Consider the following 503-nt stretch of genomic DNA (forward strand, 5'->3'; position numbering starts at 1 on the left):
CAGTTGCAGCTGTTGCTGCAGCTGGTGCAGCAGCAGCTGCTGCTGCAAGTGCAGCTGTTGCTGCAGCTGTTGCTGCAGCTGGTGCAGCAGCAGCTGCTGCTGCAAGTGCAGCTGTTGCTGCAGCTTGTGCTGCTGCAGCAACGTCCGCAACATAGGCAGGCAATGCATTAGAAACCCTTCAGCAGCAATAGTAGAGAGGGGTTTCTACTAGGTCTTTTGCTGCGTCTGCAGCAGCAGCAGCAGGACGGCAGCTCACAGCAGCAGCACTGCTGCTGATAGAGCACCGCAGACGATGTTTTATTTGCTGCAGCTATTTGAAAGTTGTATGCAGCCCCGCAACAAACAAAACCCAAAAAAATAACAAGCAACAAATATCTGCACTGCTGCTTCTGCTGCATGCAGCAACATTTATAATATATCTAATATATATAATAGTCTCAGCAATGCCGCCTCAGGTGTATACAAACTAACTCGGGTTATATATATATATATATATATATATA

This window comes from Eimeria acervulina, genomic scaffold (assembly GCF_000499425.1).
Source record: "Eimeria acervulina Houghton genomic scaffold, Eah_scaff1184, whole genome shotgun sequence".
Taxonomy (NCBI): Eukaryota; Apicomplexa; class Conoidasida; order Eucoccidiorida; family Eimeriidae; genus Eimeria; species Eimeria acervulina.